The sequence below is a fragment of the Pleurodeles waltl genome, chromosome 11 (genome assembly GCF_031143425.1).
Source record: "Pleurodeles waltl isolate 20211129_DDA chromosome 11, aPleWal1.hap1.20221129, whole genome shotgun sequence".
NCBI classification, from domain to species: domain Eukaryota; kingdom Metazoa; phylum Chordata; class Amphibia; order Caudata; family Salamandridae; genus Pleurodeles; species Pleurodeles waltl.
Window position 1 is genome coordinate 726,015,913 of NC_090450.1, and position 27,055 is coordinate 726,042,967.

Sequence of the window (27,055 nt, forward strand, 5' to 3'; positions counted from 1 at the left end):
GTGTGACATCTGCTTTGTTTCATCATGGACTAGAGCTGTGTGACATAGGTATGTTGACAAAACAATGGATATTGCATTTTTCGTCAGTTATTGCAAATACACTTTTTCGAAAGCACAGACTGACTCCAGATAGTTTTGTGACTTAAGGGTGTTTATTTAAGTGCTAAATAGTGGAGGGGGTTGTAAAATGGTCAGGGGTGATGGTGGAGGTATGTCCATGGCAGAGTCCAGTCTATTAGTCTCACAGGTGCATTGTCCAAAGGGGCATAGGAAGTGGACCTGGGGCAGTGTAGGAAAGTACCATCTTGCCTGGCATGTTACCCCCCATATTTCACTGTATACATATTGTTTTAGTTGTATGTGTCACTGGGACCCTGCCAGCCAGGGCCCCAGTGCTTATAAGTGTGCCCTGTATGTGTTTCCTGTGTGATGACCAACTGTCTCACTGAGGCTCTGCTAACCAGAACCACAGTGGTTATGCTCTCTCATTTCTATCCAAATTGTCACTAACAGGCTAGTGACCAATTTCACCAATTTACATTGGCATACTGGAACACCCTTATAATTCCCTAGTATATGGTACTGAGGTACCCAGGGTATTGGGGTTCCAGGAGATCCCTATGGGCTGCAGCATTTCTTTGGCCACCCATAGGGAGCTCTGACAATTCTTACACAGGCCTGCCATTGCAGCATGAGTGAAATAACGTCCACATCATTTCACAGCCATTTACTACTGCACTTAAGTAACTTATAAGTCACCTGTATGTCTAACCTTTACCTGGTAAAGGTTGGGTGCTAAGTTACTTAGTGTGTGGGCACCCTGGCACTAGCCAAGGTGTCCCCACATCGTTCAGGGCAAATTCCCCAGACTTTGTGAGTGCGGGGACACCATTACACGCGTGCACTATACATAGGTCACTACCTATGTATAGCGTCACAATGGTAACTCCGAACATGGCCATGTAACATGTCTAAGATCATGGAATTGTCACCCCTATGCCATTCTGGCATTGGGGAGACAATTCCATGACCCACTGAGTCTCTAGCACAACCCGGGTACTGCCAAACTACCTTTCCCGGGGTTTCACTGCAGCTGCTGCTGCTGCCATCCCCTCAGACAGGTTTCTGCAGAACAAAGGTCTTCCTCAGTGAGAGGGTGTTACACCCTCTCCCTTTGGAAAAAGGTGTCAGGGCTGGGGAGGAGTAGCCTCCCCCAGCCTCTGGAAATGCTTTGATGGGCACAGATGGTGCCCAATTCTGCATAAGCCAGTCTACACCGGTTCAGGGGACCCCTTAGCCCTGCTCTGGCGCGAAACTGGACAAAGGAAAGGGGAGTGACCACTCCCCTGACCTGCACCTCCCCTGGGAGGTGTCCAGAGCTCCTCCAGTGTGCTCCAGACCTCTGCCATCTTGGAAACAGAGGTGCTGCTGGCACACTGGACTGCTCTGAGTGGCCAGTGCCACCAGGTGACGTCAGAGACTCCTTCTGATAGGCTCCTTCAGGTGTTAGTAGCCTATCCTCTCTCCTAGGTAGCCAAACCCTCTTTTCTGGCTATTTAGGGTCTCTGTCTCTGGGGAAACTTTAGATAACGAATGCAAGAGCTCATCCGAGTTCCTCTGCATCTCTCTCTTCACCTTCTGCCAAGGAATCGACTGCTGACCGCGCTGGAAGCCTGCAAACCTGCAACATAGTAGCAAAGAAGACTACTGCAACTCTGTAACGCTGATCCTGCCGCCTTCTCGACGGTTTTCCTGCTTGTGCATGCTGTGGGGGTAGTCTGCCTCCTCTCTGCACCAGAAGCTCCGAAGAAATCTCCTGTGGGTCGACGGACTCTTCCCCCTGCAACCGCAGGCACCAAAAAGCTGCATTACCGGTCCCTTGGGTCTCCTCTCAGCACGACGAGCGAGGTCCCTCGAATCCAGCGACTCTGTCCAAGTGACCCCCACAGTCCAGTGACTCTTCAGTCCAAGTTTGGTGGAGGTAAGTCCTTGCCTCACCTCACTGGGCAGCATTGCTGGGAACCGCGACTTTTGCAGCTACTCCGGCCCCTGTGCACTTCCGGCGGAAATCCTTTGTGCACAGCCAAGCCTGGGTCCACAGCACTCTAACCTGCATTGCACGACTTTCTAAGTTGGTCTCCGGCGACGTGGGACTCCTTTGTGCGACTTTGGGTGAGCACCGTTTCACGCATCCTCGTAGTGCCTGTTTCTGGCACTTCTCTGGGTGCTACCTGCTGCTGAGAGGGCTCCTTGTCTTTCTCGACGTCCCCTCTCTCTCCTGGTCCAATTTGCGACCTCCTGGTCCCTCCAGGGCCACAGCAGCGTCCAAAAACGCTAACCGCACGATTTGCAGCTAGCAAGGCTTGTTGGCGTTCTTTCGGCGGGAAAACACTTTTGCACGACTCTACAAGGCGAGAGGGATCAGTCTTCCAAAGGGGAAGTCTCTAGCCCTTTGCGTTCCTGCAGAAACCGCAGCTTCTTCTGTCCAGTAGAAGCTTCTTTGCACCGCAGCTGGCATTTCCTGGGCATCTGCCCATCTCCGACTTGCTTGTGACTTTTGGACTTGGTCCCCTTGTTCCACAGGTACCCTAGATTGGAAATCCACAGTTGTTGCATTGTTGGTTTGTGTCTTTCCTGCATTATTCCTCTAACACGACTTCTTTGTCCTTAGGGGAACTTTAGTGCACTTTGCACTCACTTTTCAGGGTCTTGGGGAGGGTTATTTTTCTAACTCTCACTATTTTCTAATAGTCCCAGCGACCCTCTACAAGGTCACATAGGTTTGGGGTCCATTCGTGGTTCGCATTCCACTTTTGGAGTATATGGTTTGTGTTGCCCCTATCCCTATGTTTCCCCATTGCATCCTATTGTAACTATACATTGTTTGCACTGTTTTCTAAGACTATACTGCATATTTTTGCTATTGTGTATATATATCTTGTGTATATTTGCTATCCTCTCACTGAGGGTACACTCTAAGATACTTTGGCATATTGTCATAAAAATAAAGTACCTTTATTTTTAGTATAACTGTGTATTGTGTTTTCTTATGAAATTGTGCATATGACACTAAGTGGTACTGTAGTAGCTTCACACGTCTCCTAGTTCAGCCTAAGCTGCTCTGCTAAGATACCATTATCTATCAGCCTAAGCTGCTAGACACCCTATACACTAATAAGGGATAACTGGGCCTGGTGCAAGGTGCAAGTACCCCTTGGTACTCACTACAAGCCAGTCCAGCCTCCTACATTGGTTGTGCAGCGGTGGGATAAGTGCTTTGAGACTACTTACCACTCTTGTCATTGTACTTTTCATAAGAGAAAAATATACAAAACAAGGTCAGTGTATATACACATAGCCAAAAAGTTTTGCATTTCCTCTTTTCACTCTTTTCTAAGTGCTGAAAAGTACTTCTAACTTTCTAAAAAGTTCTAAAAAGTTTAAAAAGTTTTTTTCTCTGTCTTTCTAAAAGCTCTGACAAACTTTTTATCTTTTTCTATCACTTTAATTCTCTCTAAAAATGTCTGGCACAGGCCAAAATGTTGATCTGTCCAAACTTGCATATGATCACCTTAGCTGGAAAGGAGCAAGGAGTCTCTGTATAGAGAGAGGTTTGAGTGTAGGGAAGAATCCTTCCTTGGAATTGTTACTTAACATGCTTAGAGAACAAGATAAGGCAAGAAGTGCCCCATCTGTTGAAAAAGTAGCTAATGGTTCCCAATCTGATCCAGGGACTCCCCCAGGAAAAGATTCAGGAAAGAAACTTCCTAGCCTGCCCATTACTAGACAGTCTAGCATAGTTGGTAATGATGTGGAGTCACACCATGCAAATAGTGTTGTCTCACATCATAGCAAAAGCATTTATTCTCACCACAGTGGTACTGATGTTTCTGTTAGCCAAGCTGTTAGGGTGCCCTCTGTAAGGGACAGGTCTCCTTCTGTCCATTCTCACCATACTTCTCTTTCAAGGCATGTCCCTCCCACCCACCCTGATGACAGATTGTTAGAAAGGGAGCTCAATAGATTGAGAGTGGAACAAACCAGACTGAAGCTCAAGAAGCAACAGCTGGATTTGGATAGACAGACTTTAGAAGTAGAGAAGGAGAGACAGAAACTGGGTTTAGAAATCCATGGTGGCAGCAGCAGTAGTCCCCATAGTCATCCTGCAAAAGAGCATGATTCCAGGAATCTGCACAAGATAGTTCCCCCTTATAAGGAGGGGGATGACATTAATAAGTGGTTTGCTGCACTTGAGAGGGCCTGTGCTGTACAGGATGTCCCTCAAAGGCAGTGGGCTGCTATCCTATGGCTATCATTTAGTGGAAAAGGTAGGGATAGGCTCCTTCTTGTAAAAGAAAATGAAGCTAATGATTACAAAGTTCTTAAGAATGCACTCCTGGACGGTTATGGCTTAACCACTGAACAATACAGGATAAAGTTCAGAGAGACCAAAAAGGAGTCTTCACAAGACTGGGTTGATTTCATTGACCATTCAGTGAAGGCCTTGGAGGGGTGGTTACATGGCAGTAAAGTTACTGATTATGACAGCCTGTATAACTTGATCCTGAGAGAGCATATTCTTAATAATTGTGTGTCTGATTTGTTGCACCAGTACTTGGTGGACTCTGATCTGACCTCTCCCCAAGAATTGGGAAAGAAGGCAGACAAATGGGTCAGAACAAGGGTGAACAGAAAAGTTCATACAGGGGGTGACAAAGATGGCAACAAGAAGAAGGATGGTAAGTCTTCTGACAAGGGTGGGGACAAATCTAAAAATGAGTCTTCATCAGGCCCACAAAAACACTCTGGTGGGGGTGGTGGGCCCAAATCCTCTTCTAATCAAAACAAGGAAAAGAAACCATGGTGCTATTTATGTAAAATAAAAGGCCATTGGACAACAGATCCCAGTTGTCCAAAGAAAGGCACCTAGCCTCCTACCACTACAACCCCTACTGCTACACCTAGTGTCCCTACTAATAGCAGTGGTGGTGGGAGCAAACCTACTAATAGCCAATCCAAGGGAGTAGCTGGGCTCACTATTGGTAACTTAGTTGGGGTTGGCCTTGTTAGGGAGGCCACAGAGGCTGTGTTAGTCTCTGAGGGGGCTATTGATTTAGCCACCTTAGTTGCTTGTCCCCTTAATATGGATAAGTACAAGCAGCTACCCCTAATAAATGGTGTTGAGGTTCAGGCCTACAGGGACACTGGTGCCAGTGTGACTATGGTCATAGAGAAACTGGTCCACCCTGAACAACACCTACTTGGTCACCAGTACCAAGTAACCGATGCTCACAACAACACACTTAGCCACCCCATGGCTGTTGTTAATCTCAACTGGGGGGGGGGGTTACTGGTCCAAAGAAAGTTGTGGTAGCCACAGATTTACCTGTAGACTGTCTACTAGGAAATGATTTGGAGACATCAGCTTGGTCAGATGTGGAGTTGGAGGCCCATGCAGCAATGCTGGGCATCCCAGGGCATATTTTTGCTTTGACAAGGGCTCAGGCCAAAAAGCAAAAAGGACAGGGAAGCTTGGATCCTGGAACAATGGACCAAGTGCTCCCTAAAGCTAGGGCTAGTAGAAGCAAACCACTTCCTACTATCCCTCCCTCTACAGTGGATTCAACTTCAGAGGAAGAAGAATTCCCTCCCTGTGCAGAACCTACACCAGAGGAGCTGGAAGCAGATACTGCTGAGCTTTTGGGTGAAGGGGGGCCTGCCAGAGAGGAGCTGAGTGTGGCACAGCAAACCTGTCCCACATTAGAGGGTCTCAGACAGCAAGCTGTCAAACAGGCTAATGGGGATGTCAGTGACTCTCACAGAGTTTACTGGGAGGACAACCTCTTGTACACTGAGCATAGGGATCCTAAACCTGGAGCTGCCAGGAGATTAGTGATTCCTCAGGAGTACAGAAAGTTCCTCCTAACCCTGGCACATGACATTCCCCTAGCTGGGCATCTAGGACAAATGAAAACTTGGGACAGGCTTGTTCCCCTGTTTCATTGGCCTAGAATGTCTGAGGACACAAAGGAATTTTGTAAGTCCTGTGAAACCTGTCAAGCCAGTGGCAAGACAGGTGGCACACCAAAGGCACCCCTTATTCCACTGCCTGTGGTTGGGGTTCCCTTTGAAAGGGTAGGGGTTGACATAGTTGGCCCCCTTGACCCTCCTACTGCTTCAGGCAATAGATTCATCTTAGTGGTAGTGGACCATGCCACAAGATATCCTGAAGCTATTCCTTTAAGGACCACTACAGCACCTGCAGTGGCAAAGGCCCTCCTAGGAATATTTTCCAGGGTGGGCTTCCCAAAGGAAGTAGTATTAGACAGGGGAAGCAATTTCATGTCTGCATACTTAAAGGCCATGTGGAAGGAGTGTGGTGTAACGTACAAGTTCACAACACCCTATCATCCACAAACAAATGGACTGGTGGAGAGATTTAATAAAACTCTCAAAGGCATGATTATGGGTCTCCCTGAAAAACTCCGCAGGAGATGGAATATCCTTCTACCATGCCTCCTTTTTGCCTACAGGGAGGTACCCCAGAAAGGAGTGGGCTTCAGCCCCTTTGAACTTCTTTTTGGACACCCTGTTAGGGGTCCACTCACACTTGTAAAGGAGGGTTGGGAACAACCTTTAAAAGCTCCTAAGCAGGATATTGTGGATTATGTACTTGGCCTCAGATCAAGAATGGCTGAGTACATGAAAAAGGCCAATAAAAACCTTCAGGCCAGCCAAGAGCTCCAGAAGCAATGGCATGATCAGAAGGCTGTTTTGGTTCAGTACCAACCAGGGCAGAAAGTGTGGGTCTTGGAGGCTGTGGCCCCAAGAGCACTCCAAGATAAATGGAGTGGACCCCACACAATTGTTGAAAAGAAGGGAGAAGTCACCTATTTAGTTGACTTAGGCACTGCCAGGAGTCCCCTTAGGGTGCTCCATGTCAGCCGCCTGAAACCCTACTATGACAGGGCTGATCTCACCCTGCTCATGGCAACTGATGAGGGACAGGAAGAAGACAGTGATCCTCTACCTGATCTCTTCTCTTCCACAGAACAAGATGCTCTGGTGGAAGGTGTAGTTTTGGCTGATTGTCTTACTGCTGAGCAGAAAGACAATTGCATAAATCTCCTAGATCAATTCTCTGAACTCTTCTCTACTGTGCCAGGTACCACTTCTTGGTGTGAGCACACTATAGATACTGGAGACAGCTTGCCTGTCAAAAGTAAGATCTATAGGCAGCCTGACCAAGTCAGGGACTGCATAAAGCAAGAGGTCCAGAAAATGTTAGAACTAGGAGTGGTTGAGCACTCTGACAGTCCATGGGCTTCTCCTGTGGTACTGGTACCAAAACCCCATTCCAAAGATGGAAAGAAGGAAATGCGGTTTTGTGTAGACTATAGAGGTCTCAACTTGGTAACCAAAACTGATGCTCACCCTATACCCAGGGCAGATGAGCTCATAGATACACTGGCATCTGCCAAGTATCTAAGCACTTTTGACTTGACTGCAGGGTATTGGCAGATCAAATTATCAGAAGATGCTAAACCTAAGACTGCATTTTCAACCATTGGAGGACATTACCAGTTTACTGTAATGCCTTTTGGTTTGAAAAATGCACCTGCCACTTTTCAGAGGTTGGTGAACACAGTCCTGCAAGGGCTGGAAGCTTTCAGTGCAGCATATTTGGACGATATAGCTGTCTTTAGCTCCAGCTGGGATGATCACCTGGTCCACCTATGGAAAGTTTTGGAGGCCCTGCAAAAGGCAGGCCTCACTATTAATGCTTCAAAGTGCCAGATAGGGCAGGGTAAGGTGGTTTATCTGGGACACCTTGTTGGTGGGGAACAGATTGCACCACTTCAGGGGAAAATCCAAACAATTATTGATTGGGTTCCTCCTACCACTCAGACTCAGGTGAGAGCCTTCCTAGGCCTCACTGGGTATTACAGGAGGTTCATTAAGAACTATGGCTCCATTGCAGCCCCTCTTAATGACCTCACATCCAAGAAAATGCCTAAAAAGGTATTATGGACAGCAAACTGTCAGAAAGCTTTTGAGGAGCTGAAGCAGGCCATGTGCTCTGCACCTGTCCTGAAAAGCCCTTGTTACTCTAAAAAATTCTATGTCCAAACTGATGCATCTGAATTAGGAGTAGGGGCAGTCCTATCACAACTTAATTCTGAGGGCCAGGATCAACCTGTTGCTTTTATTAGTAGGAGGTTGACCCCTAGAGAAAAGCGTTGGTCTGCCATAGAGAGGGAGGCCTTTGCTGTGGTCTGGGCTCTGAAGAAGTTGAGGCCATACCTGTTTGGCACTCACTTCATTGTTCAGACAGACCACAAACCTCTACTTTGGCTAAAACAAATGAAAGGTGAAAATCCTAAATTGTTAAGGTGGTCCATATCCCTACAGGGAATGGACTATACAGTGGAACATAGACCTGGGAGTAGCCACTCCAATGCAGATGGACTCTCCAGATATTTCCACTTAGACAATGAAGACTCATCAGGTCATGGCTAGTCTTATTGTCCTTCGTTTGGGGGGGGGGGGTTGTGTAGGAAAGTACCATCTTGCCTGGCATGTTACCCCCATTTTTCACTGTATATATGTTGTTTTAGTTGTATGTGTCACTGGGACCCTGGTAACCCAGGGCCCCAGTGCTCATAAGTGTGCCTGAATGTGTTACCTGTGTAGTGACTAACTGTCTCACTGAGGCTCTGCTAATCAGAACCTCAGTGGTTATACTCTCTCATTTCTTTCCAAATTGTCACTAACAGGCTAGTGACCATTTTTACCAATTTACATTGGCTTACTGGAACACCCTTATAATTCCCTAGTATATGGTACGAAGGTACCCAGGGTATTGGGGTTCCAGGAGATCCCTATGGGCTGCAGCATTTCTTTTGCCACCCATAGGGAGCTCTGACAATTCTTACACAGGCCTGCCACTGCAGCCTGAGTGAAATAACGTCCACGTTATTTCACAGCCATTTTACACTGCACTTAAGTAACTTATAAGTCACCTATATGTCTAACCTTTACCTGGTAAAGGTTAGGTGCAAAGTTACGTAGTGTGAGGGCACCCTGGCACTAGCCAAGGTGCCCCCACATTGTTCAGAGCCAATTCCCTGAACTTTGTGAGTGCGGGGACACCATTACACGCGTGCACTACATATAGTTCACTACCTATATGTAGCTTCACAATGGTAACTCCGAATATGGCCCTGTAACATGTCTATGATCATGGAATTGCCCCCTCTATACCATCCTGGCATAGTTGGCACAATCCCATGATCCCAGTGGTCTGTAGCACAGACCCTGGTACTGCCAAACTGCCCTTCCTGGGGTTTCACTGCAGCTGCTGCTGCTGCCAACCCCTCAGACAGGCATCTGCCCTCCTGGGGTCCAGCCAGGCCTGGCCCAGGATGGCAGAACAAAGGACTTCCTCTGAGAGAGGGTGTTACACCCTCTCCCTTTGGAAAATGGTGTGAAGGCAGGGGAGGAGTAGCCTACCCCAGCCTCTGGAAATGCTTTCTTGGGCACAGATGTGCCCAATTCTGCATAAGCCAGTCTACACCGGTTCAGGGGACCCCTTAGCCCTGCTCTGGCGCGAAACTGGACAAAGGAAAGGGGAGTGACCACTCCCCTGACCTGCACCTCCCCTGGGAGGTGTCCAGAGCTCCTCCAGTGTGCTCCAGACCTCTGCCATCTTGGAAACAGAGGTGCTGCTGGCACACTGGACTGCTCTGAGTGGCCAGTGCCACCAGGTGACGTCAGAGACTCCTTCTGATAGGCTCCTTCAGGTGTTAGTAGCCTATCCTCTCTCCTAGGTAGCCAAACCCTCTTTTCTGGCTATTTAGGGTCTCTGTCTCTGGGGAAACTTTAGATAACGAATGCAAGAGCTCATCTGAGTTCCTCTGCATCTCTCTCTTCACCTTCTGCCAAGGAATCGACTGCTGACCGCGCTGGAAGCCTGCAAACCTGCAACATAGTAGCAAAGACGACTACTGCAACTCTGTAACGCTGATCCTGCCGCCTTCTCGACTGTTTTCCTGCTTGTGCATGCTGTGGGGGTAGTCTGCCTCCTCTCTGCACCAGAAGCTCCGAAGAAATCTCCCGTGGGTCGACGGAATCTTCCCCCTGCAACCGCAGGCACCAAAAAGCTGCATTACCGGTCCCTTGGGTCTCCTCTCAGCACGACGAGCGAGGTCCCTCGAATCCAGCGACTCTGTCCAAGTGACCCCCACAGTCCAGTGACTCTTCAGTCCAAGTTTGGTGGAGGTAAGTCCTTGCCTCACCTCGCTGGGCTGCATTGCTGGGAACCGCGACTTTTGCAGCTACTCCGGCCCCTGTGCACTTCCGGCGGAAATCCTTTGTGCACAGCCACGCCTGGGTCCACGGCACTCTAACCTGCATTGCACGACTTTCTAAGTTGGTCTCCGGCGACGTGGGACTCCTTTGTGCGACTTCGGGTGGGCACCGTTTCACGCATCCTCGTAGTGCCTGTTTCTGGCACTTCTTCGGGTGCTACCTGCTGCTGAGAGGACTCCTTGTCTTGCTCGACGTCCCCTCTCTCTCCTGGTCCAATTTGCGACCTCCTGGTCCCTCCAGGGCCACAGCAGCGTCCAAAAACGCTAACCGCACGATTTGCAGCTAGCAAGGCTTGTTGGCGTTCTTTCGGCGGGAAAACACTTCTACACGACTCTACAAGGCGAGAGGGATCCGTCCTCCAAAGGGGAAGTCTCTAGCCTTTTGCGTTCCTGCAGAAACCGCAGCTTCTTCTGTCCAGTAGAAGCTTCTTTGCACCCGCAGCTGACATTTCCTGGGCATCTGCCCATCTCCGACTTGCTTGTGACTTTTGGACTTGGTCCCCTTGTTCCACAGGTACCCTAGATTGGAAATCCACAGTTGTTGCATTGTTGGTTTGTGTCTTTCCTGCATTATTCCTCTAACACAACTTCTTTGTCCTTAGGGGAACTTTAGTGCAATTTGCACTCACTTTTCAGGGTCTTGGGGAGGGTTATTTTTCTAACTCTCACTATTTTCTAATAGTCCCAGCGACCCTCTACAAGGTCACATAGGTTTGGGGTCCATTCGTGGTTCGCATTCCACTTTTGGAGTATATGGTTTGTGTTGCCCCTATCCCTATGTTTCCCCATTGCATCCTATTGTAACTATACATTGTTTGCACTGTTTTCTAAGACTATACTGCATATTTTTGCTATTGTGTATATATATCTTGTGTATATTTGCTATCCTCTCACTGAGGGTACACTCTAAGATACTTTGGCATATTGTCATAAAAATAAAGTACCTTTATTTTTAGTATAACTGTGTATTGTGTTTTCTTATGATATTGTGCATATGACACTAAGTGGTACTGTAGTAGCTTCACACGTCTCCTAGTTCAGCCTAAGCTGCTCTGCTAAGCTACCATTATCTATCAGCCTAAGCTGCTAGACACCCTATACACTAATAAGAGATAACTGGGCCTGGTGCAAGGTGCAAGTACCCCTTGGTAGTCACTACAAGCCAGTCCAGCCTCCTACACTATGATATTGTGCATATGACACTAGTGGTATAGTGGGAGCTTTGCATGTCTCCTAGTTCAGCCTAAGCAGCTCTGCTAAGCTACCCTTTTCTATCAGCCAAAGCTGCTAGACACCTCTTCTACACTAATAAGGGAAACCTGGACCTGGTGCAGAGTGTAAGTACCCCTTGGAACTCACTACAAACCAGGCCAGCCTCCTACAGGCAGTTTAAGGATGGACAGGGTGACAATGTGGGACAAAAGGATGACAATCAGGGTGGTCTCATTTCTTGGCAGGGGTCTTGGCATTGTTCTCTGTCTTTGTCCTGGATCTAAGGGACCGCTTGCGTGGTGGTTCTCCATCTGCAGGGGGTGGTGTGCTGGTGTTGTGGTCCTGTGGCGGTGCCTCCTGTCCAGTAGCGCCGGCAGAGGTAGTGGGCAGTTCATCGTCCAGGCCCCTTCTTGTGCCACAGTGTCCCTCCTGGTGTTGACAAGTTCCTTCAGCACCCCTACAATGGTGCCCAGGGTGGAATTGATAGCTTTGAGTTCCTCCCTGAACCCCAAATACTGTTCCTCCTGCAGCCGCTGGGTCTCCTGAAACTTGGCCAGTACCGTTGCCATTGTCTCCTGGGAATGGTGGTAGGCTCCCATGATGTTGGAGAGTGCCTCGTGGAGATTGGGTTCCCCGGCCTGTCCTCCCCCTGTCGCACAGCAGCCCTCCTAGTTCCCCTGTGTTCCTAGGCCTCTGTTCCCTGAACCGTGTGCCCACTGCCACTGCCCCCAGGTCCCTGCTGTTGTTGGGGTGGTAGGTTAGCCTGGGTTCCCTGAAGTGGTGGATACACTGCTTCTTAACGTGTCCTGGGGACAGAGGTATGGGCCCGCTGGGTGGGTGCTGTGCTGGTGTTTCCAGAGGGGGAGGCTCTGTGGTGGCTTGTGCCAGTGTGAGGGGAACCGACTGTCCCGAGGTCCCAGATGGGCCGGGCTGGTCATCTAGATCCAGTTGGACAGAGCTGCTGTCATCACTGTGGGCCTCTTCTCTGGGTGGAGTGAACATGTCTGGAACCTCCTGTCCGGTGACGTTGGGTAGGGGTCCTGCAGTGGTGTAAAGGCATGATTATTGCATCTGTGTGTGCCATGGTGAGCAATGGGTGGGTGACCCTGTACCCCAGTGCTTGCATTCTTGTGTAGGACCTTGTGTGATAATTGGTTTGGGGTCTGTGTGGGTATGTGTAGTGGCCATGCATTGGTGATGGGTGTCCATGCTTTGTTGCTGCATGCAGGGCTTGGTGTTGGGATGGGTGGGTTGTGATAGTGGGACATATGTGAGGAGTTGGAGTGATGGGGTGAGGGCAAGGGTGGGGGTATGTGATAGCATGCAGGTAGGGTGGAGGATGAAGTAGTGAAAGATTTGACTTACCAGAGTCCATTCCTCCTGGTACTCCTGCGAGGCCCTCAGGATGCAGTATAGCCAAGACCTGCTCCTCCCATGTTGTTAGTTGTGGGGGAGGAGGTGAGGGTCCGCCGCCAGTCCTATGCACCGCAATGTGGTGTCTTGAGACTACGGAACTTACCTTCCCTCGTAGGTCGTTCCACCTCTTACTGATGTCATCCTGTGTTCTTGGGTGCTGTCCCACTACATTGACCCTGTCCACGATTCTGCGCCATAGCTCCATCTTCATAGTTATGGTGGTGTGCTGCACCTGTGATCCGAATAGCTGTGGCTCTACCCAGATGATTTCCTCCACCATGACCCTGAGCTCCTCCTCAGAAAACCTGGGGTGTCTTTGGGGTGCCATGGGGTGGTGTGGGTGATGTGTGAGGTGGTGTGTGTTGTGATGTGTGAGGGGATGTGTTTGTGTGTGTTGTGTGAGGTGCGTGGATGTTGTGTGAGTGATGGTGTTGAGTGCCTGTAGATGCTAGTTTGTTGATGGTGGTGTCTCTCTCTGGCCTTCTGTCGCAATTGTGGTCGTAGGGGTTTGTGGGTGATATGGGTGTGTGTTTTATATTGTATTGAGTGTGTGGGAGTGGTGTGTGTATGTGTATCAGGTATGTATATTTGGAATTGTCCAATGTGGTAGTGTTTTGTAAATGTGTGTGTATTTTGAGCGCGGCGGTGTTTACCGCCAATGAAATACCGCGGTCGAAAGACCGCCGCGTGGATTTGTGGGTCGTGATAGTGTGAGCGTATTCCTGTTGGCGTGATGGTGTCGGTTTTGTTATCGCCAGTTTATCACTGACCTTTGGTGTGGTGGACTTGTGTGGGTGTCTGGATTTTGGCGGATTCCCAGCTGTGGTTCTTAATAGCTGTAGCGGAATTCCGCTGCCATGGGGAGTGTTGGCGGTCTTCTGCACGCGGTAAGCGGCATTTACCGCCAATGTTGTAATGAGGGCCAATGTCTTTGGATGAAACTGAGGTTGAGATTATCAACGATATTCAGAGGGTTCATCTAGATCCTTTTAGGAGGAACCCTAATATTAAGAAACAACTGAGGATTTTGGTGAATTTTCAAACTTACCTTCTGAAAGAGAAAATTCTTGCAAAGGCCTTAGGTGCAGGATCCTTAGAAAGTGACAAATTTAAATTTGAGATTAGATCCGACCTTTCCAGATCAACACTGAGTAGGCAATGGGAGTTGGGAAAACGCTTGAAGGATTTTGAAAATGTGAGTGCGGTAGCCCAACTCAAATTCCCAGCAAGCCTTCGTGTGATGTTTAATAATAAAATGCATAACATTAGGGATCCTGCTGCAGCGGATGACCTTATGGAAAGCATAAAGAAGGGGAGTATTGTTTAAGGAAGCCGGGGAGCTCATGGCGTTCTATATTGGACCAATGGGTCTATCAATAGCTAGGGGTGTTCTCCCAGGGAGGGTTGGGAGGGCGCAAGGGCTTAGGGGGGCACTGTAGGGGCTTTTTGGGGAGCACTGAGTGGGAGGCAAGTAGGAGAAAAGGGCAAAATAACCTCATACACCTCGGTTCTTTTTCCAATTGGATAACACTCAGGGGACCCAGGGAGACAGAAAAAGATTAGTACAATTGATTTCTTGGAATGTTAATGGCTTGCACATTAAAGCTAGGGCGAGAAAAGTCTTGCAGTTTCTTAGGGATTCCCCAGCTCACATCTTAGTTTTACAGGAAACGCATTTAACTAAAGAGGAAAGTTCAACTTTGTTCAAAACTCAGCAATGGGTACGGGATTTTGTCAGTACTGAGCGTGACTTTAATACTAAGGGGGTGGCGATCTTAGTTAAACACCAGGTTAATGGGGCTTTATCTAAGGTGATAACAGATAAACTAGGTAGATGGATTATACTTAGATTGCAGCTCGGCGGTGGGGGATTTACATTGGTAGAATACTATGAACCTAATTGTGATGATATAGAACCCCTTCAAATGGTTTTTTTCTCACCTTTTGAGCTTTCCAGATCCAGTTATTATGGTAGGCGATTTCAATGTGATTTTAGACAATAGGCTTGATAGGTCAATAAAATGTAGGTCAATCGGCACTCCAAAGTCTCAGCAATATCTTAAATTAATGATGAAAGACTTTAGACTATGCAATTTGTGGAGGCAGAGAGTTGCGGATAAGCAGGAATTTTCATTTCACAATAGGAAGTATGGTCATTCCTCTCGGATTGATTATTTTTTAGTTGATCACACGATCTGCGACCTAGAAGAGAACATTGCTTATTCACCTGCCCATTTATCAGATCATGCAGCAGTAACTTTAAGACTAAGTTGCCCCCAGAAGGTAGGTGGGGTGAGATGGACCTTAGATCGGACCCTCTTAATGGAGGATGAGGTTATTTGTTATCTTCGTAAGGAGACTGATGATTTTAATAGAACTAATCAAGGATCCACACCTAAAATTGTAGTCTGGGACACTTTTAAAGTAGTAATAAGGGGCAGAATTATAAGTCTTGTGAGCTATAGGAACAAGAAGTATAGGGAGGAAGTGAAACATTTAGAGCAGGAAATCCTGTTATGTAATACTCATTAGGACCAGGGTGGAGATGAGGTGTATTTGAGTAATAGGATTGGCCAGTTGAAACTTCGGATGGAATCTATATTACAAGCAAGAATTGCGAAGCGATGGGAGGCAAGGGAACAAACCCATTTTGAATATGGAGAAAACATGGCAAAGCTATAAGCTTGGAAGAGTAAGAAAGATCAGGCATACAATATGGTTAAGGAATTAGTAGACATTCAGTCAGGGGCAAGTCTTACATTTCCAGATGCTATAGGAGAGGCTTTCTATAAGTTTTTTTCAGAGCTCTACATGGAGGAGAGGGAAGTAAGAGAAGAGGTGTTTTGCGAGTGGTTAGGTAGGGAAATGCTTCCCTGTCTGGTGCAGAGTAAAAATAATTATTTGACTAGACCTATTACAGAGGGGGAAATAAAGGCAGTCTTAAAAGAAAGAAAGAATGGTAAAGCCCCAGGGCCTGATGGTACTCCAGTTGAGCTCTATAAGATTTTGGGTGATTCTATAGTCCCATCAGTTTTTCAATTGTTTTCAGAGATCTTTTAGGATGGTGTCCCACTGCCTGTTTCTTGCCGCGAGGCCACTATTTCTTGATTACAAGTTGTTTGCTAAGATATTGGCTAATAGGTTAAGCGTGGTGGTGAGCGATTTGATTCACCCAGACCAGAGAGGATTTATTCAGAATAGATTCTTATATGAACAGACATTTAATTTAATTGGGGCTTTTGATTTAGCTACTACATTTCAAGAGCCTTTGGCTGGTATAGCTTTAGACGCAATGAAAGATTTCGATAGAGTTAATTGGAAATATTTATATATGGTTCTCGATCGCAGCAATTAGGGGCAGAAATGTTGTCATGTTATTCGATTAATTTACCAGGCACCTCCGGCCAGGCTGTTGGTTAATGGAAGGCTAACGGATTCTTTTAAGATTACTAGGGGTACTAGACAGGGTTGCCCTCTCTCTCCTTTGCTGTTCAATTTGTACATAGAACATTTGGCAAGAAGGATCAGGCAGGATTTGAGAATTCTCCTGTTTAATAGTAAGGGTTGGGTGAAGAAAGTTGCTCTGTTTGCCGAAATTTGGGAAGATCTCGGGTTATCACACCAACCCAGATAAGACGAAGATAATGGTGTAGAACTTGAACGTTGACAATTGGCGTACTACTAATTCTATGAGGTACTTAGGATTATCAATTGTTAACGATTTGCAATGAATACCTGTGGTAAATATTAGGTCCGTCATAACAGAGTGCAGTAAGTTAATGCTAGGCTGGCTACATCTGCCTCTCACAATTATTGGGAGGGTTAACTTGGTTAAAACGATAATTTTACGTAAGTTGAATTTTCTTTGTAATTCTGTTCCTCTACATATGGATAAAAAATTATTGGCTATGTTTCAACAGAAAATACATTATTTTATTTGGGCGCATATGGGTCCTAGGATTGCTTGGAAGAAGTTGCATAGAAGAAAAGAGACAGGAGGTTTGACTCTTCCCGACATCCAATATTATGCGGGCGTTCCATCTCAAGAACATCAGAATGTTGTTTTCCTCCCCTGACCACTCAGCCGTAGGGACAATGCTAAGTTCTATGGTAGCTACTGAAAAAGGTGCAGCAAATTATTTCATATACAAATTTGGTGACCCCAAATTCTTTAAGAAAGTAAAATTGAAAATATTGCAGGATGCAGCTAAGGCTTGGTTTGAGTTGTGCCAAGTTTCAAAAGAACGAGTTACTTACCTTCAGTAACGCCTTTTCTGGTGGATACACTAGCTACCTGTGGATTCCCCACTCATTGAATTTTCCCCCTGTGCCAGCTTTCGACTGAAATTTTCTTCCTAGCTTCTGCACGTCGACGAGGACATCACAATTGCCCACGCAACGCCGTCTGACATCATACAGGCAATAAGAGGTCCTCACCGACGTTCCGACGTCAGTACCAACATTTTTTACGTGCCTCTGAGACGAAGAGGCAATTGAAACAAATACTTATACAACAATATTTAATTAAATCAAATAGATAAAACATCAGCTCAAAAATGTCAATACGCAAAAATATATACATACATACTATGTATAGCAACCTCACAAATTCCTTTCTCTTTTTTTTTTTTTAAAACATGTACTTATATACATAAATAAATATATAACCTAGACATGAAAGTAATAAACTACCAAGAGGAGCTCACCCAAGGATAACTTGGTAAGACCAGACAGGCAACGGGGAGGCGGGAGGGACCGTGAGGAATCCACAGGTAGCTAGTGTATCCACCAGAAAAGGCGTTACCGAAGGTAAGTTACTCGTTCTTCTGATGGATACAACTACCTGTGGATTCCTCACTCATGGAATAGAGTCCCAAAGCAGTACCGCACTCGGTGGAGGGTGCCTGAATGGTCAAACCAAGAAATCCTGCAGCACCGACCGTGCAAAATGGCCATCCCTCCTAACCTCCGAATCCAAGCAGTAATGCTTTTCAAAAGTGTGGAGGGATGACCCAGTTGCGGCCTTGCAGATGTCAACCACAGGAACACCCCTAGCCAAGGCCGAAGAGGTCGACTTAGCTCTGGTGGAATGAGTTCTTATTCCATCAGGGGGTTCTTTCTTTGCCAGAGAATAACACAGCTTAATGCAAAGAATGACCCAACTGGAGAGTGTTCTCTTGTGGACTGCCCTTCCTTTCCTCTTTCCCACGTGCCCGATGAAGAGTTGATCCTCCAATCTAAACTCCTTCGTTCTGTCCACGTAGAAGCTTAGCGCTCTTCTTGGGTCTAAACAATGCAACCTTTCTTCCTCTTTTGAAGGATGAGGCGGAGGATAAAAAGAGGGGAGAGTAATAGTCTGACCCAAATGGAAGGGTGAAACAACCTTCGGCAAGAAAGCAGCCTTGGTCCTCAATACCACCTTAGCTACATAGAAGGATGTATATGGGGGTTTAACAGAAAGAGCCTGCAGCTCACTCACTCTTCTAGCTGAAGTAATTGCAACAAAGAAAACAGTCTTCAAATCGATAACTTTATGGGGCAAGAATACATTGGCTCAAACGGTGAGCCCATAAGAAACGTTAAGACTAGAATTAAATCCCACTGAGGCATAATGAAAGGAGTGGGAGGAAACTTATTAATGAGGCCTTTTAAAAATCTCAATACTAAAGGAGATTTAAATAAAGAAGGTTGGTCTGGAAGACACAGAAAGGCTGACAGGGCCGACAAATAGCCCTTGACTGTAGCCACTGCACAATCCCTCTGTGCCAAGGCCAACGCAAAAGACAAGATATCTGATAAGTGGGCATGTAAGGGATCAATTTGCTTCTCTCCACACCAACACACAAATTTAGCCCACCTGCTAGCGTAGATAGATTTAGTGGAGTGTCGCCTGGCCGATAAAATAACATCCACTACCTCAGGTGGGAGAGAAAAGGAACTCAGGTTGCCCTGTTCAATCTCCAGGCAAGTAGGTGCAGGCTCTGGAGGTGGGGGTGTAAAACCTGCCCCTGCGACTGCGAGAGGAGGTCTGCCCTGTGAGGGAGACGGAGCGGGGGGCACAGAGAGAGTTGGAGAAGATCTGAATACCATACCCTCCTTGGCCAATCCGGAGCTATTAAGATGACTTGAGCCTGGTCTTGGTGAATTTTCCTCAGAACCCGAGGAATCAAAGGAATGGGGGGAAACGCGTAAAGCAATTGGTCGCACCAGGATATCTGAAACGTGCCCCCCAACGCCCCTTGCACCAGATGAACGAGTTACTTACCTTCGGTAACGACTTTTCTGGTGGATACATTAGCTACCTGTGGATTCCTCACCTAATGAATACTCCCATGGCGCCAGCATTCAACAGAAATCTTCTTCCTAGTCTCTGCACGTCGACGAGGACGTCACTCTAGCCCACGCGACGCCGTCTGACGTCATACAGGCAATAAGAGGTCCTCGACGACGTGCCGACGTCAGTACCAACATTTTTTACGTGCATGAGAACAACCACCCAATGCAATGAAAGAGCAAGGCAACATCCCATAACCTTGTAAAATACACAATATTGCAATGAATAGCTGTAAATTTAATATAACGAACAAATATATGCAAATCATGTATGTACACAAAGATATCTACATATATATATATATATATATATACAGATAATATACACACGTATCCATATATACAACGTCTATTGCAACCTTGAAGACCAAGAGGAGCGCACTCAAGGATTACTTGGTAAGACCAGAAAGGCAACGGGGAGGCGGGTGGGACCGTGAGGAATCCACAGGTAGCTAATGTATCCACCAGAAAAGTCGTTACCGAAGGTAAGTAACTCGTTCTTCTGATGGATACAACTACCTGTGGATTCCTCACCTAATGAATAGAGTCAAAAAGCAGTACCACGCCCGGTGGCGGGTGCCTAAATGGTCAAACCAAGAAATCCTGCAGCACTGACCGTGCAAAATGGCCGTCCCTTCTGACCTCAGAGTCCAAACAGTAATGTTTCGCAAAAGTGTGAAGGGACGACCAAGTTGCGGCCTTGCAGATGTCAACCACAGGAACACCCCTGGCCAAGGCCGAAGTGGCCGACTTAGCTCTGGTGGAATGAGCTCTAATGCCCTCAGGAGGGTCCTTCTTTGCCAAAGAGTAACAGATTTTAATGCAAAGAACCACCCACCTGGAGAGTGTTCTCTTGTGGACTGCCTTTCCTCTCCTCTTGCCCACGTACCCGATGAACAGCTGATCCTCCAGCCTGAAATCCTTTGTTCTATCAATAAAGAAGCTCAACGCCCTCTTTGGGTCCAGACGGTGCAGTCTTTCTTCCTCTTTAGAAGGATGAGGCGGAGGATAGAACGTGGACAAAGTAATTGTCTGAGCCAAATGGAAGGGTGAAACAACCTTCGGGAGAAAAGCAGCCTTGGTCCTCAACACCACCTTATCCCCATAAAACGTTGTATAAGGGGGCTTTACCGATAAGGCCTGCAACTCACTCACTCTCCTTGCATATGTTATCGCTACCAGGAAAACTGTTTTTATAACCAAATACCTTAAGGGGCAAGAATGCATAGGCTCAAAAGGGGACCCCATAAGGAAAGTCAGGACCAAGGACAAATCCCATTGCGGCATAACGAATGGTTTTGGAGGATATTTATTTAGAAGACCTTTCAAGAATCTGATAACAATAGGGGATTTAAATAACGATGGTTGGTCTGGAAGACAAATGAAGGCTGACAAGGCCGACAAATAACCCTTAATGGTAGCCACTGCACAACCTTTCTGCGCTAGAGAGAGAGCAAAAGACAAAACGTCCGATAGATGAGCATGTAAGGGATCAATCTGCCTCTCTCCACACCACGCAACAAATTTAGACCACCTATTAGCGTAGATAGATTTAGTGGAGTGTCGCCTGGCCGCTAATATAACATCCACTACATCAGGCGGGAGAGAGAAGGAACTCAGGTTGCCCCGTTCAATCTCCAGGCATGAAGGTGCAGACTCTGGAGGTTGGGGTGTAAAACCTGCCCCTGCGACTGCGAGAGGAGGTCTGCCCTGAAAGGGAGACGGAGCGGAGGGCACATTGAGAGTTGGAGAAGGTCGGAGTACCACACCCTCCTTGGCCAATCCGGAGCTATTAAGATGACTAGCGCCCGGTCTTGGCGAATCTTCCTCAATACTCGAGGAATCAAGGGTATGGGAGGAAACGCGTAAAGCAACTGGCCGCACCAGGTTATTTGAAACGCGTCCCCTAACGCTCCCTGCATCGGATACTGGAGGCTGCAGAATAACGGACAATGCGCGTTCTCCCGAGTGGCAAACAGATCTATCCGAGGAAACCCCAACATCTGGAAGATTAAACGGACTTGATCTGGATGGAGACGCCACTCGTGGTCGGCCAAGAATTGGCGACTGAGACTGTCCGCACGTACATTCAAGACCCCGGCCAGATGATTTGCTACCAAGCAAATCTGATGGTCCTTTGCCCAAGACCATAGTCGAAGAGCTTCTCTGCAGAGAAGGTACAACCCTACTCCTCCCTGTTTGTTTATGTACCACATCGTGGTAGTATTGTCCGTCAGGACCTGTACCGACTGACCACGAAGGGAAGGGAGGAAGGCCTTGAGAGCCAGACGTACAGCCCGTAACTCTAACAGATTGATATGAAACATCTGCTCCTCTGGAGACCAAAGGCCTTTGATCTCCAGATCCCCCAGATGAGCTCCCCACCCTAGAGTGGAAGCATCCGTTATGACCGTGGCCACTGGTGGCGACTGCGCGAACGGCTTTCCTTGTGAAAGATTGTTGCTCGCAATCCACCACTTCAAGTCCACAGCAGCATCTCTGGAGATCTTGACAGCACCTTCTAGATCTCCTTTGTGTTGAGACTACTGCCTTCGGAGGCACCACTGAAGAGCCCTCATGTGCCAGCGAGCATGCGTGACCAACAGAATGCAGGAGGCAAACAGACCGAGCAGACGAAGGACCTTGAGGACTGGAACTACCGCTCCATTTCGAAACATTGGAACCAATTCCTGAATATCGTGAATCCGCTGAGGCGGAGGAAAGGCTCGACTCAATGTTGTATCCAGTACTGCCCCTATGAACAGGAGGCGCTGAGAGGGCTCCAGGTGAGATTTGGGCTCGTTCACCGAAAAACCCAGGTCGAACAACAACTGAGTCGTTGACTGCAGATGATGCGACACAAGCTCCGGCGACTTGGCTTTGATCAACCAGTCGTCCAAGTAAGGGAATACTGCTATCCCCTTCCTTCTGAGCTCTGCCGCAACCACCGACATCACCTTCGTGAAGACTCGAGGTGCTGAAGTAAGACCAAACGGAAGGACCGCAAACTGATAGTGCTGCGATCCCACCATAAACCGGAGATACTTCCTGTGTGACTTGAGTATCGGGATATGAAAGTAAGCATCCTGCAAGTCGACAGACACCATCCAATCTTCCTTGTTCAACGCCCAAAGCACCTGAGCTAGGGTCAGCATCTTGAACTTTTCCTGTTTGAGGAACCAATTCAAGATCCTCAGGTCCAGGATTGGTCTCAACCGACCATCCTTCTTGGGAATCAGGAAATACCTTGAGTAACAACCTCGACCCCTTTCCTGCTCTGGGACCAACTCTACCGCGCCCTTTGAAAGGAGGACTTGTACCTCCTGTTCTAGCAACAGGAGGTGTTCTTCTGAACAATAAGATGGGTGGGGCGGGATGAGGGGCGGGAACTCCCGAAAGGGAAGGGTGTAGCCTTTTCCCACAATACTGAGAACCCAAGTGTCCGTTGTAATAGTCTTCCACTTGCGGAGAAAATGCTGTAATCTTCCCCCTACAGGAGAGGAGTGAGTGGGAAATGGTGGAAGCCTAAGGCTGCTTTCCCTGCTGCACCCCTCCAGAGGACGAGGAAGAGGCAGAGTGCTGCTGAGAGGCTCCTCTGGTGCGGGCCCTCCCTCTCCCTCTAAAAGATCTATAGGGATGGGAAGAGGCAGGTTGCTGGAATCTCCCCCGAAAGGAAGAGGAGGAAGAGCCACGCCCAAATCCCCGAAACCTCCTGAAAATCCTGGAAGAGGCAGAGGAAGAAGGAGCTTGGAGTCCTAGCGATTTGGCTGTGGCCCTGCTCTCCTTAAAACGTTCCAAGGCCGAATCTGCCTTGGCGCCAAACAGCTTGTCCCCATCAAAAGGGAGATCCAATAGGGTTGACTGCACATCTGCAGAAAACCCCGAATTACGGAGCCAGGCCTGTCTCCTTGCCACCACAGTCGTGCCCATTGCTCTGGCCACCGAGTCGGTCGTATCCAGCCCAGCCTGAATAATCTGGGTTGCAGCAGCCTGGGCATCTGAAACAACATCCAAAAGACCCTGGGGAAGCTCCGTAAATGATGAGGAAATGTCCTCCATAAGAGCATGAACATATCTCCCCAGGATACAAGTTGCGTTGGTGGCCTTCAACGCCAGACTGCAGGACGAAAAGATTTTCTGGGACTGCGCATCCAGTTTCTTCGAGTCTCTGTCCCCAGGCACCGTCGGGAAAGAACCAGGCGCTGATTTGGATGAACAGGAGGCCTGCACCACCAAGCTCTCCGGTGTAGGGTGCCTAGAAAGAAAGCCAGGGTCAGTTGGTGCAGCTCGATACCTCCTGGCTACGGCTCTATGAACCGCTGGGGAAGATACTGGTCTCTTCCACACCTCTAGCACCGGATCCAGCAAAGCGTCATTAAAGGGCAATAGAGGCTCTGCCGCAGCTGAGGCCGGATGAAGCACCTCTGTCAGAAGGTTCTGTTTTGTCTCTGCCACCGGCAAAGGCAGGTCCAGAAAACTAGCTGCCTTCCGTACCACTGCGTGAAAGGAAGCAGCCTCCTCCGTGTATTCCCCCGGAGACGAAAGATCCCACTCAGGGGAAGTGTCCAGCCCACTGGCTGTATCTAGACCATGCAGTCCATCAACCGAGTCCTCTAGTTCTCCTTCTTCCAGGACTCGTTGGTACTCCTGCTCCTCTAATAAACGGAGAGCACGTCTCCTCGAATGAAGCCTCTGCTCGATACGCGGAGTCGACAATGCCTCCGCCGAAGCCGAAGATCGGCGCCGATCTTCAGAAGCCACCGACGCCGCGTCCGGCGCCACAGGTAACTTCGGCGCCGATGAAAGAGCACTCGGAGCGGATGGACCCACCGGAGTCACAGGACGAAATCCCGACGTCGATGGGATGGAAATCTCCGGGGCCAATCCCTCCGAAGCCACCGGAGCGGCCACCGGCGCCGACACCGGCGCCGAGCCCACGTTCCCAAAAGGGAGAAAGGGCATAAAGGGTGCCGGCCGTAGAGGCGCAGGATCACCCAATGAAAAGGCCAAAGGGCCAGCCGGAGCACCCCCTGGAGCCGTCTGTTGGAAGATGGTATACATCGCATTTAGGAATGCGGTACTATCGGCTCCAGAGGTGGGAAAAGCCGGATACTGGGGTGCCTGTATCGAAGGCGACCCCGACGCCGGCCTCGACGTCTGCGACGCCGGGGACAACACCAGAGGCTGCACCACTTCAATCACCGACGCCTGTCCAGGTGAAGTAGGTGACGCCGGAGAGGGCAACGGCGTCGATGATGCGGCGTGACCGTGGGACTGACCTCCCAAGTCCTCCGGCGCCGATCCGAAGACCTGGAACGAGTCTCCTTGCTCGAATGGCGCCGTGATTCTCTACGGCGCCGGGAGTCTCGATGACGCCGATGCCTTGGCGAAGAAGACTTCTTATGATGTTTTTCTTTCTTCAACTTCGCCATAAACAACTTCGCCTCACGTTCCTTGAGGGCCTTTGGATTCATGTGCTGACATGAATCGCAAGTCGAGACGTCGTGGTCGGAGCTTAAACACCAAAGACAGTCGGAGTGAGGATCCGTAACTGACATCTTGCCCCCACACTCACGACAAGGCTTAAAACCCGACTTTCTCTGCGACATTATTACTGCAGTGAAGGACTACGCAGCAAAAAATACACTGTAACCACGAAAGTAACAGTTGCTCCCTCGAAGATAACCGTTTCGAATGCACGGAAAAAAGGGAACTGACGTCGGCACGTCGTCGAGGACCTCTTATTGCCTGTATGACGTCAGACGGCGTCGCGTGGGCTAGAGTGACGTCCTCGTCGACGTGCAGAGACTAGGAAGAAGATTTCCGTCGAATGCTGGCGCCATGGGAGTATTCATTAGGTGAGGAATCCACAGGTAGTTGTATCCATCAGAAACTGGAGGCTGCAGAACAACGGGCAGTGCGCATTTTCCCGAGTGGCAAAAAGATCTACCCGAGGGATTCCCCACATTTGGAAGAGTTGCCAGACTAGATCTGGATGAAGATGCCACTCGTGATCGGTCGAAAAGTGCCGAATGAGACCGTCCGCACGCACGTTCAAGACTCCGGCCAGATGATTCGCTACCAAGCAAATCCGATGGTCCCTTGCCCAGGACCATAATCGCAGAGCTTCTCTGCAGAGAAGGTATGACCTTACTCCTCCCTGTTTGTTTATATACCACATTGCGGTAGTGTTGTCCGTCAGGACCTGAACCGACTGACCGCAAAGGGAAGGGAGGAAGGCCTTGAGAGCCAGACGTATTGCCCGCAATTCCAACAGGTTTATGTGAAACATCTGTTCCACTGGAGACCAATGACCTTTGACCTCCAGGTCCCCCAGATGAGCTTCCCACCCTAGAGTGGAAGCATCCGTTATTACTGTGGTCACTGGCGGAGGCTGCGAGAACGGCCTTCCTTGGGAAAGATTGCCGTCCGCAACCCACCATCTTAGATCCACTGCAGCGTCTCTGGAGATCTTTACCGATCCCTCGAGATCTCCTCGGTGCTGAGACCACTGCTTTCGGAGGCACCACTGAAGAGCCCTCATGTGCCAGCGAGCATGCGTGACCAACAGAATGCAAGAAGCAAACAGACCAAACAGACGTAGGCCCTTGAGGACTGGAATGACCGCTCCACTTTGAAACATTGGAACCAACGCCTGAATGTCCTGAATCCGCTGAGGCGGAGGAAAGGCGTGATTCAATGTTGTATCCAGTACTGCCCCTATGAACAGGAGGCGCTGAGAGGGCTCCAGGTGAAATTTGGGCACGTTCACCGAAAAACCCAGGTCGTACAACAACTGGGTTGTCGACTGCAGGTGACGCAGCACAAGCTCCAGAGACTTGGCTTTGATCAACCAATCGTCTAGGTAAGGAAATACCGCTATCCCCTTCCTTCTGAGCTCTGCTGCAACCACCGCCCTCACCTTTGTGAAGACTCGAGGTGCTGAAGTAAGACCAAACGGAAGGACCGCAAACTGATGGTGCTGCGATCCCACCACAAACCAGAGATACTTCCTGTGCGACTTGCGTATCGGGATATGAAAGTATGCATCCTGCAAGTCAACAGACACCATCCAATCTCCTTCGTTCAACGCCAAAAGCACCTGAGCCAAGGTCAGCATCTTGAACTTTTCCTGCTTGAGGAACCAATTCAAAATCCTCAGGTCCAGGATTGGCCTCAACCAACCATCCTTCTTGGGGATCAGGAAGTATCTTGAGTAACAACCCTAAACCCTCTCCTGCTCTGGAACCAACTCCACTGCACCCTTTGAAAGGAGGACTAGAACCTCCTGTTCTAGTAACAGGAGATGCTCTTCTGAACAGTAGGATGGGTGGGGCGGGAAGGGGGGTGGAAACTCCCGAAAGGGAAGGGCATAGCCTTTCCCCACAATACTGGTGACCCAGGAGTCTGATGTTATTTCCTCCCACTTGTGGAGAAAGTTCAATAACCTCCCCCCAACAGGAGTGGCATGTAAAGGAATTGGTGGAAGACTAAGGGGGTCATTATAACCCTGGCGGATGGCGGAGAACTGGCGGTAAGACCGCCAACAGGCTGGCGGTCTTACCTTGGTGTATTATGACCATGGTGGTTACCGCCATGGTCAACCGCCAGTTCTCCGTCCCGCCCGCCAGGGCGGGGATGTAGGAAAGTACCATCTTGCCTGGCATGTTACCCCCATTTTTCACTGTATATATGTTGTTTTAGTTGTATGTGTCACTGGGACC